Below are 11,375 nucleotides of genomic sequence, written 5' to 3'. Positions count from 1 at the left end.
AGGTGAGCAGAGCTGCTTTAGAGCCAGAGAACCATGGCAGCAGAGCTGCTGTAGAGCAAGTGAACCAGGTCAGCAGAGCTGCTGTAGATCCAGAGAACCAGTTCAGCAGAGCTGCTGTATAGTCAGAGAACCAGGTCAGCAGAGCTGATTTAGAGCCAGAGAACCAGGTCAGCAGAGTCACTGTAGAGCTAGAGAACCAGGTCAGCAGAGTCGCTGTAGAGCCAGAGAAGAAGTTCAGCAGAGCCGCAGTAGAGCAAGAGACCCAGGTCAGCAGAGCCGCTGTAGAGCCAGAGAACAAGGTCAGCAGAGCTGCTGTACAGCCAGAGAACAAGGTCAGCAGAGCTGCTCTACAGCCAAAGTACTAGGTCAGCAGAGCCCTTGTACAGCTTGAGAACCAGGTCAGCAAAGCTACTCTAGAGCTAGAGAACCAGGTCATCAGAGCTGACCGGGTCAGCAGAGCTGCTTAAGAGCCAGAGAACGAGGTCAGCAGAGCTGCTGTAGAGCCAGAGAACCAGATCAGCAGAGCCATTGTAGAGCCAGAGAACCAGGTCAGCAGAGCTGCTCTAGAGCCAGATAACTAGGTCAGCAGAGCTGCAGTAGAGCCAGAGAACCAGGTCAGCAGAGCTGCTGTAGAGCCAGAGAACCAGGTCAGCAGAGCTGCTATAGAGCCAGATAACCAGGTCAGCAGAGATGCTTTCGAGCCAGAGAATCAGGACAGCAGAGCTGTTGTAGAGCCAGAAAACCAGGACAGCACAGCTGTTGTAGAGCCAGAGAACCAGGTCAGCAGAGCCGTTGTAGAGCCAGAGAACCAGGCGAGCAGAGTTGCTTAGGAGCCAGAGAACCAGGTCAGCAGAGCTGCTGTAGAGCCAGAGAACCAGATTAGCAAACCTGCTGTAGAGCCAAAGAACCGGGCGTGAGAAGTTGGCCTGGCATATGCTGGTCACTAGTTATAGTGGCCACCTTGCACCAGTCCAATTCGACTCTTATGGTAGGTAGGTTTAAGACAACCTTTTAAAGAAAGCTATCCTAGTGGTAGCTGTGGAGAGCAGCCTTCAGGCTAAGTCTCTGAGGAATGTAAAGCAGCTTGTTTTACCTTATAATCTCTTGAATTACCAAATGAAAAGGACACCACACAGGTATATATATCAAATATATATGTATTTATTCTTAGATACACTCTACTAATCTCTTTATGAGATTAAAACCCAGATACACATTCAAATGTCAACACTTCTCAATAAATTAAGCACAAATATGGCTGGAGCCCTAAGGGCGTACCAGACCATATACTAAGAAAATGGCTTAACAAACTCGACATGCAAAATGAAAAGGCCTAGGGCCTTGGGAATCGCTGGGGCTTCACTTCTACAGTGTTAGCAGGTAAGTAATCAGCCCACGGGAGACGCGTGCAGTGTCTAAACACAGTCGCGGGTTTCCTATTGGTTTCAATGGCACAAGTCGCGGTTTGTAATTTTAAGTTTTAGGGCACTTCGAAGAAGTCAACAAGCAAGCCACTTACAGGGTAAGTATTTCGAGGGCCAACACACACTTTGGCACCGCAGTGCACGAGTTACTTCACCCACGGCTGCCGGGTGCATAGGTGTCTTTTGGTGTCGGGTCACGATGCTGTTTTCAATGGAGATCACTGAAGACTTGCTGCTTGTGATGACTGGAGAGGTGTCCGCTGGAATCCGAAGATGGATTGGAGTTGAAGAGGACCTGAAAATTGAGGGGACAGTGTTCAAAGTCACTTGCCAGTGACCGGTGGCCAGCAGGATGGAAGACCACTGATGTCGCGTCATTTCAAGTCGTTGATGGTGAATTGTCTCTTTGCTCACGAGGTCCAGGAGAGATCGACGATGACCAGCAGCTGGATTCTGAGGGTCCCACAAAGTCTACAGCTGATGACAGTGTCGGCAACCGGATTGGAGCCAACAAACCTTGGCAACTGCAAGTCTTATGTGGAGTGAAGATTGACGATGGTGCAGACCAGCAAGGTCTGATGGACTTACCCAGCAAGGGTAACTGAGGGCAGGCCCAGGGTAACCAGAAGAACCCTTGAAGTCGATGAGAAAGTCTTCGGGTGAGTCACTAGCCAACGGGCAAGCAACCGCAAAGATGCCTTTGCTGGAAAAGTTCCACAGGAGCCCACGGTCACTCGGGACGAGGTAGGCCACTGATTTTCGGTACCAGACCTGCTAGGGACTTGGACTACAGATGGTCTAAAGCACAAGTTCGTAGAATGTTGTTTAGAGTTTGCACTCGAAATCAGTGCATGGTTCCCTGGTATTGCTGTTCCTTGTCACTCGTGGGATCCAGATGCCACAGCTTCACTGGGGACTCAAAATGGCTGTCGGGAGGTCAGGAAATCTGCTTCACGGGACGCAGGGACTTCGAACTCTGGCGGGAGTGGTGAAGTTTGCAACTGTTGATCAAAGTTACTGGTGCCTGCCAAGCAGGGGAGTCACTCCTTGACTCCAAGGGAGATTCTTCAGTCTTCCAGAGATAGTGGAACGTCGAAGGGCCAGGATTCTTCTTTGTAGAGCGTCGTCCAGGGTAATCTGAATTGCATTGGCAATGCTTGGTATCTTATAGTGAAGATAGGGGAGGGACTAGCTCTATGACCACTCCTCTAGGAGGGTCAGGGTAGTGGGTGGTTACACCCACTTCCCTTTGTCCAGTTTCGTGCCAGAGCAGGGGCAGGTAGCCCCTGAACCGGTTTGAGCTGGCATATGCACAGAGGAGCCTACTGCTCCCCCAGTGCAGGACTTCAAAGCACTCTAAGAGTGCACCCACCCAGCTCCAATACACTAAATCCTGTCTGGGAGGTGGTGACACCTCCCTGTGACAGGATACCTTTTGTTGGGCTTCCTCCACTGCGAGTTTCGGTCAGCAGCAGGAGGGCAGCCCAGTGTCTGTGCTTGTGGCATCCATTTTGTGATGCCAGAGCTCTAGAAGATTTCTACAGTTTAGTACAGTGGGTACATGTCGTCCCCTCTAGAAGGGTGGGATCATACTCCCACACAAGTTACTGGTGTGGGGTATGAATCCAAGTTGTTTGACACCAAACATGACATGTTTTGATGCAGTCATTCCAAAGTTAGCATTTACCGCGAGGTTATAATGCACTTAAGAGTATATGGTTTAACTGCATCCACAAACAGCAGCAGAGAATAGACTCTGCCAGCTGCAGAGGGGTCCTGCTCAGGCAGAAGCACCCCCTCACATAGTAAACCAAGCACCCTGCCCTCAGGATTGTTAGGGCCTGCAAGAGGGGTGACTGATAGGTTTATATGTGTGTGTATGGTGAGATATAGGAACCTATACCTCAGTGAGGAGTGTTAACACTACCTCACACAGGCTGCAGTAGCAGACCTGTGGTGTCAGATTGTGAATGCTTCCCAGGGATGGCATAATACCTGCTGCAGCCCCTGGTAGGCCTGTGAAGTACCAATGCCCTAGGTACCTAGGGTACCATATACTAGGGGCTCATAAGGTACCACAGTATCCCATCACTAGTGCATCTAATATGCACACCAAGTTGTTTTAGAGAGATTAGTGAGACTGGGGCCCTGATTAGCAGGGACCCAGCCAGAGTATAGTCAGAAACCAGTGTATACATCAGAAAAAAAGTGGGGGCAACATAAGTGCAGATCCTACTCTCCTACACAACCCCCCCCCCAAACGCAGGGACATTAAACTAACCTTGACCAGTTGAGTCTTCATGTTCTAAGTGGAAATACCTCGAGAGTCCATCTGCATTGGCATGTTGGGTCCCAGGTCTATGTTCCACTGTATAGTCCATCCCCTGTAGGGAAATGGACCACCTGAGCAGTTTAGGATTTTCACCTTTCATCTGTTTGAGCCATAGGAGGGGCTTATGGTCAGTCTGAACTATGAAGTGAGTGCCAAACAAGTATGGCCTCAGCTTCTTCAGGGCCCACACCACAGCAAAGGCCTCCATCTCAATAGCTGACCAACGTTTCTCTCTAGGGGTCAGCCTTCTGCTCATGAAAGCTAGTGGCTGGTCTTGACCTTCATCATTAAGTTGACAGTACAGCTCCCACACACAGCTCTGAAGCATCTGTTTGAACAATGAACTTCTTTTTGTAATCTGGACTCTGTAAGATGGGGGCAGTGCACATTGCCTGCTTGAGGTCATCAAATGCCTTTTGAAAGCTAGCTGTCCACTGAACCTTTTTTGGCATTTTCTTGGAGGTCAGATCATTTAAGGGGGTCACTATAGAGCCATATCCCTTAACAAACCTCCTGTAATACCCAGTCAGGCCCAAGAAGGCTCTCACTTGTGTCTGGGTGGTTGGAGCTACCCATTCCATTATGGTCTGGATCTTGCTCTGCAATGGTTGAACCTGGCCTCCACCTACAAGGTGGCCCAGGTACACAACCTGACTCTGCCCCATCTGGCACTTAGTGGCCTTGATAGTGAGGCCTGCTTTCTGCAGGGCCTCCAGTACATTCCTGAGGTGGACCAGGTGATCCTGCCAGGTGGAACTAAAGACAGCAATATAATCAAGATAAGCTGAGCAATAGGTTTCCATACCAGTCAGAACTTTATTCACCAACCTCTGAAATGTGGCAGGTGCATTCTTCAAACCAAAGGGCATTACCACAAAGTGATAGTACCCACCTGGGGTCGAAAATGCTGTTTTAGCCTTGGCATCATCAGCTAACTTGATTTGCCAATAGCCTGCTGTAAGGTCAAATGTACTGAGATACTTGGCTGAGGCCAAAGTGTCTATTAGTTCATCTGCCCTTGGTATTGGGTAGGCATCAGTCCTGGTGACTGCATTGAGGCCCCTGTAGTCAACACAAAACCTCATCTCTTTCTTACCACCCTGGGTGTGAGGTTTTGGGACAAGGACTACTGGGCTAGCCCAAGGGCTATCCGAGGGCTCAATAACACCTAGCTCCAACATTTTCTGGACTTCAGTCCTGATACAATCCCTGACATGGTCAGGTTGCCTGTAGATTTTACTCTTTACAGGCAGACTGTCTCCAGTGTCCACCTCATGGGTGCACCAGGAAGTCTGACTTGGGGTCAGGCTAAACATATGTCTAAGCTGATGTAGCACTTGTCTACATCCAGTTTGTTGATGTTCAGTGAGGCTGCTTGCCAAAGCAACACCATCAACTGATCCATCATCAGGGTTCTGTGAGAGCAGGTCAGGGAGAGGGTCACTCTCCTCCTCCTGGTCCTCATCAGTTGCCATGAGCAAGCTTGTGTCAGTCCTGTCCACATATGCGTTAAGTCTGTTGACATGGAGCACCCTAAGGGGGCTCCTGGGAGTGCCAAGATCTACCAAGTAGGTGACATCTCCCTTCTTTTCAACAATTGTATGGGGGCCACTCCATTTGTCCTGGAGAGCTGCTGGGGCCACAGGCTCCAACACCCACACTTTCTGGCCTGGCTGGTAAACAGTCAAGACAGCCTCTTGGTCATGCCAAGCTTTTTGTAGTTTTTGGCTTGCCTCACGGTTTTTATTGGCCTTCTTCATATACCCTGCCATCCTGGAGCGGAGACCAAGTACATAGTCCATTACATCCTGTTTGGGAGGTTTGAGAGGTAACTCCCATCGCTCCTTCGCCAGACATATTGGTCCTCTAACAGGGTGCCCAAACAGAAGTTCAAAAGGGCTGTAGCCAACCCCCTTCTGAGGAACCTCCCTGTATGCAAACAGAAGGCAGGGAAGTAAAAGGTCCCATTTTCGCCTAAACTTTTCTGGGTTTCCTTTAATCATTCCCTTTAGGGTTTTGTGGAATCTCTCAACTAACCCATTGCATTGTGGGTGATAGGGAGTAGTGAATTTGTAGTTTACACCACACTCCTTCCACATTGCAGTTAGATATCCTGACATAAAGTTAGAACCTCTGTCAGAGATGACCTCCTTAGGGAAACCCACTCTGGAGAAAACTCCAATGAGGGCTCTTGCTACCACAGGAGCTGCGGTAGTCCTTAGGGGTATAGCTTCTGGATACCTGGTGGCATGATCCACTACCACCAGTATAAATCTGTGCCCAGATGCAGTTGGTGGGTCAAGGGGGACCAACAATGTCAATCCCTACCCTTTCAAAGGGAACCCCCACCACAGGTAGTGGTATCAGGAGGGCCTTAGTCGTGCTACCTGACTTGCCACTGGCTTGACAAGTGACACAGGAGCAACAAAACTCCTTGGTGTCCTCAGACATGTGTGGCAGATGAAAATGTGGTACAAGCCTGTCCCAGGTCTTGTTTTGGCCCAAGTGTCCTGCCAATGGGATGTCATGTGCTAGGGTCAAGAGGAACCCCTAAACTTCTGAGGAATTACCAACCTCCTGGTGGCTCCAGGGGTAGGATCTCTAGCCTCAGAATATAGGAGCCCCTCATCTCAATAAACCTTATGGGACCCACTAGCCCTCCCAGCAGCCTCAGCAGCAGCCAGCTGTCTGAGGGGTTCAAGAGTGGGGCAGCATTGTTGCTCTTTGCTCAGATCTTCCCTGGAAGGTCCCCCTGCCCCCGAGAACTCAACCTGACCAGGCTCAAGTCCATCTGGGGCAGTTCCTTCTCCAGGCTCTGCTTCTCCTCCCTCAGGAGGGGAATCTGAGATCTTAGACAGAGGGGAAGGCCCAGCCTTAACCCTACTGCTCCTCCTCTTGGGTAGCATCTGGTCCATAGTTTCAGGATCCAGAGCTGGTTCAGCTTTATGCATTTTGGCTTGTGACCTGGTCACAGCAAATACCTCTGCAGGTATGCCCAACATCTCAGCATGAGTCCATAATTCTACTTCAGACCAGGCTGAAGTCTCCAGATCATTGCCCAACAAACATTCGACAGGGAGGTCTGCACTGACTACTACCTTTTTGAGGCCAGTTACCCCTCCCCAGGAGAAATTCACAACTGCCAGGCTATGGTTGGTCCTGGTGTTGCTTGCATTGGTTACCTGGTACATTTCACCCAGGAGGATCTGTGTAGGGTCCGCTAGGTCCTCTGCCACCATGGTGACACTAGCACCTGTGTCCCTAAATACCAAAGCCTGTTTGCCATTTATAATAGGCTGCTGTTTGTATTTTCCCAGATTACTGGGGCTCACTAGGAAGGACATATCAAGGTCTCCCTCACAAACTAGCAATGCCTGTGTTGGTACTCTGACTAGGCCAGAGTCCACATCAGAACCCAGGGTCAACCCTACTACACCCTTATTCTGAGTATTACCTCCACCAATGACTGCACTAGGGGGAACAGTTGCCTTAGGGGCTGGAGTGGTGGTGGCTTGGTCTTTGGACTTTGTACAGTCAGAAGTCCAGTGCCCTTTCTATTTACAGAATTTGCACCAGGGCTTCTTTTGGCCTTTTCCATTTACAGATTGTGACTCCCCACCAGTTGCAGATTTTTGTGGCCTTTGTGAAGACTTCTGATCTTTAGATTTATCCCCACCTTTCTCTGAGCCTTTAGGATCTTGCTTCTTAGTGTCACCACCTTGGTTCTGGTTTTTCTGCCTCACCCTGGTTCTGACCCATTTGTCTGCCTTCTTTCCCAATTCTTGGGGAGAGGTCAGATCAGAGTCCACCAGGAACTGATGCAACAACTGGTTCTGGCAATTATTAAGGATCTGTTCTCTCATTATAAGATTATACAATCCCTTAAAGTCAGTTACTCTACTACCAACCAGCCAACCTTCTAGAGCCTTGGTTGCACAATCAACATAGTCAGTCCAATCCTGAGTCTGTGCTTTTTGGGTGTCTCTGAACTTCAACCTGTACTGTTCAGTGGTTAAGCCAAACCCATCTATCAAAGCACTCTTCAGGGCTTCATAATCATTAGCATCCTCTTCTCTAACAGTCTCTACCTTTATCTGAAAAGGAGAGCCACAAGATTGCTGCCCACTCTGTCTGGGGGACCTGTTGAACTTTACAGGCCCTCTCCATAGCCAGAGAACCAGATTAGCAAAGCTGCTGTAGAGCCAAAGAACCGGGTCAGCAGAGCTGCTGTAGAGCCAGAAAGCCAGGTCAGCAGAGCTGCTGTACAGCCAGAGAACAAGGTCAGCAGAGCTGCTCTACAGCCAAAGTACCAGGTCAACAGAGCCGTTGTACAGCCAGAGAACCAGGTCAGCAAAGCTGATCTAGAGCCAGAGAACCAGGTCAGCAGGGCTGACCAGGTCAGCAAAGCTGCTTTAGAGCCAGAGAACCAGGTCAGCAGAGCCGCTGTAGAGCCAGAGAACCAGGTCAGCAGAGCTGCTGTACAGCCAGAGAACAGGGCCAGCAGAGCTGCTCTACAGCCAAAGTACGAGGTCAGCAGAGCCGTTGTACAGCCAGAGAACCAGGTCGGCAAAGCTGCTTTAGAGCCAGAGAACCAGGTCAGCAGGGCTGACCAGGTCAGCAAAGCTGCTTTAGAGCCAGAGAACCAGGTCAGCAGAGCCGCTGTAGAGCCAGAGAACCAGGTCAGCAGAGCTGCTATAGAGCCAGAGAACCAGGTCAGCAGAGTTGCTTTAGAGTCAGAGAACCAGGCCAGCAGAGCTGCTTTAGAGCCAGAGAACCAGGTCAGCAGAGCCGCTGTAGTGCCAGAGAACCAGGTCAACAGAGCTGCTGTAGAGCCAGAGAACCAGGTCAGCAGAGCTGCTTTAGAGCCAGAGAACCAGGTCAGCAGAGCTGCTGTAGAGCCAGAGAAACAGGTCAGCAGAGCTGCCGTAGAGCCAGAGAACCAGGTCAGCTGAGCTGCTCTAGAGCCTAAGAACCAGGTCAGCAGAGCTGCTTTGGAGCCAGACAACCAGGTCAGCAGAGCTGCTTTAGAACCACAGAACCAGGTCAGCACAGCTGCTGTAGCGCCAGAGAACCAGGTCAACAGAGCCGCTGTAGAGCCAGAGAACCAGGTCAGCAGAGCTGCCATACAACAAGAGAAACAGGTCAGCTGAGCCGTTGTAGAGCCAGAGAACCAGGTCAGCAGAGCCGCTATAGAGCCAGAGAACCAGGTCAGGGGAGCTGCTCTACAGCCAGAGAACAAGGTCAGCAGAGCTGCTCTACAGCCAGAGAACCAGGTCAGCAGAGCTGTTGTACAGCCTGAGAACCAGGTCAGCAGAGCTGCTTTGGAGCCAGAGAACCAGGTCAGCAGAGCTGCTGTAGAGCCAGAGAACCAGGTCAGCAGAGCTGCTGTAGAGCTAGAGAACCAGGTCAGTAGAGCTGCTCTAGAGCCAGAGAACCAGTTAAGCAGAGCCGCTTTAGAGCCAGAGAACCAGGTCAGCAGAGCCGCTGTAGAGCCAGAGAACCAGGTCAGCAGAGCCGCTGTACAGCCAGAGAACAAGGTCAGCAGAGCTGCTGTACAGCCAGAGAACAAGGTCAGCAGAGCTGCTCTACAGCCAAAGTTCTAGGTCAGCAGAGCCGTTGTACAGCCTGAGAACCAGGTCAGCAAAGCTACTCTAGAGCCAGAGAACCAGGTCAGCAGAGCTGACCAGGTCAGCAGACCTGCTTAAGAGCCAGAGAATGAGGTCAGCAGAGCTGCTGTAGAGCCAGAGAACCAGATCAGCAGAGCCGTTGTAGAGCCAGAGAACCAGGTCAGCAGAGCTGCTCTAGAGCCAGATAACTAGGTCAGCAGAGCTGCAGTAGAGCCAGAGAACCAGGTCAGCAGAGCTGCTGTAGAGCCAGAGAACCAGGTCAGCAGAGCTGCTATAGAGCCAGATAACCAGGTCAGCAGAGATGCTTTCGAGCCAGAGAACCAAGCCAACAGAGCCGCTGTAGAGCCAGAGAACCAGGTCAGCAGAGCCGTTGTAGAGCCAGAGAACCAGGTCAGCAGACCTGCTTTAGAGCCAGAGAACCAGGTCAGCAGAGCTGCTGTAGAGCCAGAGAACCAGATTAGCAAAGCTGCTGTAGAGCCAAAGAACCGGGTCAGCAGAGCTGCTGTAGAGCCAGAAAGCCAGGTCAGCAGAACTGCTGTAGAGCCCGAAAGCCAGGTCAGCAGAACTGCTGTAGAGCCAGGGAACCAGGTCAGTAGAGCTGCTCTAGAGCCAGAGAACCAGGTCAGCAGAGCCACTTTAGAGCCAGAGAACCAGGTCAGCAGAGCCGCTGTAGAGCCAGAGAACCAGGTCAGCAGAGCCGCTGTACAGCCAGAGAACAAGGTCAGCAGAGCTGCTGTACAGCCAGACAACAAGGTCAGCAGAGCTGCTCTACAGCCAAAGTACCAGGTCAGCAGAGCCATTGTAAAGCCAGAGAACCAGGTCAGCAAAGCTGCTCTAGAGCCAGAGAACCAGGTCAGCAGGGCTGACCAGGTCAGCAAAGCTGCTTTAGAGCCAGAGAACCAGGTCAGCAGAGTCGCTCTAGAGCCAGAGAACCAGGTCAGCAGAGCCGTTGTAGAGCCAGAGAACCAGGTCAGCAGAGCCGCTGTAGAGACTAGGAATCAGGTCAGCAGAGCTGTTGTAGACCAAGGGAACCAGGTCAGCAGAGCCGTTGTAGAGCCAGAGAACCAGGTCAGCAGAGCAGCTGTAGAGCCAGAGAACCAGGTCAACAGAGCTGTTCTAGAGCCAGAGTACCCGGCCATCAGAGCCATTGTAGAGCCAGAGAACCAGGTCAGCAGAACCGCTTTAGAGCCAGTGAACCAGGTCAGCAGAGCTGCTGTAGAGCCAGAGAACCAGGTCAGCAGAGCCGCTGTACAGCCAGAGAACAAGGTCAGCAGAGCTGCTGTACAGCCAGAGAACAAGGTCAGCAGAGCTGCTCTACAGCCAAAGTACTAGTTCAGCAGAGCTGTTGTACAGCCTGAAAACCAGGTCAGCAAAGCTACTCTAGAGCCAGAGAACAAGGTCAGCAGAGCTGACCAGGTCAGCAGAGCTGCTTAAGAGCCAGAGAACGAGGTCAGCAGAGCTGCTGTAGAGCCAGAGAACCAGATCAGCAGAGCCGTTGTAGAGCCAGAGAACCAGGTCAGCAGAGCTGCTCTAGAGCCAGATAACTAGGTCAGCAGTGCTGCAGTAGAGCCAGAGAACCAGGTCAGCAGAGCCGCTGTAGAGCCAGAGAACCAGGTCAGCAGAGCCGCTGTACAGCCAGAGAACAAGGTCAGCAGAGCTGCTGTACAGCCAGAGAACAAGGTCAGCAGAGCTGCTCTACAGCCAAAGTTCTAGGTCAGCAGAGCCGTTGTACAGCCTGAGAACCAGGTCAGCAAAGCTACTCTAGAGCCAGAGAACCAGGTCAGCAGAGCTGACCAGGTCAGCAGACCTGCTTAAGAGCCAGAGAATGAGGTCAGCAGAGCTGCTGTAGAGCCAGAGAACCAGATCAGCAGAGCCGTTGTAGAGCCAGAGAACCATGTCAGCAGAGCTGCTCTAGAGCCAGATAACTAGGTCAGCAGAGCTGCAGTAGAGCCAGAGAACCAGGTCAGCAGAGCTGCTGTAGAGCCAGAGAAC

Source organism: Triturus cristatus, unplaced genomic scaffold (genome assembly GCF_964204655.1).
Source record: "Triturus cristatus unplaced genomic scaffold, aTriCri1.1 SCAFFOLD_207, whole genome shotgun sequence".
Classification (NCBI taxonomy): Eukaryota; Metazoa; Chordata; class Amphibia; order Caudata; family Salamandridae; genus Triturus; species Triturus cristatus.
This window is presented reverse-complemented; position numbering follows the sequence as displayed.